The following is a 991-nucleotide window of genomic DNA, read 5'->3' on the forward strand; positions in this document are numbered from 1 at the left end:
TGTTTATTTAAGTAAATAATTTCTGTTCTTGCATTGACAACTCTAAATTTCCCAGTTTTAAGCTTTGATACAGAATGTGCAGGTGTGTAGTTCATGCAACATTTCATGCATGCATGTACTATGGTGCTGTTGTTGGTTAGTCTCCAAGTCAGCCTGGATCAAGTAGATCTATGACCAAAAGCATTCCAAATATGACCATCTCATATTATTAGGAATATGTAGAACCATATTATTCAGTATGTCCATTTTTTCTCAAGACAGGAGAATGTGATTTGAAAGAGATTTGGCTGTTGTTTGTAGTAAGTCCAGTAACCACATAGAGGCTCTCTTATTGGCTTCTATAGAATACAAGCCATAGTTTCCAAAAATTTATGAACCAGTGCGTAGGATACAATATATGTCAGTAAAATAATCTATGAAATTTTAAAATTTGAAAACATAGAGAGAGGAAGTTGATTTCCTTATTCTTCTTATCCTGTTACTGAGTAAGATGAATGTTGCCATCAAAAATATAAATCTATTTGGAATGGAGTAAACTTGTGTACATGTACACACACACTACTTCCCTCTCTTTCACATACAGGCAAATATGCATGTTAGCATATATGTTCGCCTAAACATAATTACTAAAACTAATTGTTAATAATATGTTATAATGAAATCTTTCGAGCGAGATTGTTGCCAGTGCCCCTGGACTGGCTCTTGTGCGGGTGACACATGAAATGTTTTGAGCTGGACGGGATCATTGCCAGTGCCCCTGGACTGGCAATGTGCTGGCAACACATGAAATCTTTCGGAGCGGGATCGTTGCCGGCGCCCCTGGGTTGGCTCTTGTGCGGGCGACACATGAGGTTTTTCGAGCGAGATCATTGCCAGTGCCCCTGGACTGGCTCTTGTGCTGGTGACACATGAAATTTCTCCGAGCGAGATCGTTGCCGGTGCCCCTGAACTGGCTCTTGTGCGGGCGACACATGAGGTTTCTCGAGCGAGA

At 40.7% G+C, this 991-nt stretch overlaps 1 protein-coding gene across 1 annotated transcript in view; it reads right to left on the minus strand.

Annotated features, from left to right (window-relative positions):
* LOC128247351 (MAM and LDL-receptor class A domain-containing protein 1-like) overlaps nt 1-991 on the minus strand; it is a 106,005-nt gene that overhangs the window by 50,094 nt on the left and 54,920 nt on the right. The gene's annotated exons all lie outside the window — the stretch shown is intronic.

The sequence above is a fragment of the Octopus bimaculoides genome, chromosome 3 (genome assembly GCF_001194135.2).
Source record: "Octopus bimaculoides isolate UCB-OBI-ISO-001 chromosome 3, ASM119413v2, whole genome shotgun sequence".
Taxonomy (NCBI): Eukaryota; Metazoa; Mollusca; class Cephalopoda; order Octopoda; family Octopodidae; genus Octopus; species Octopus bimaculoides.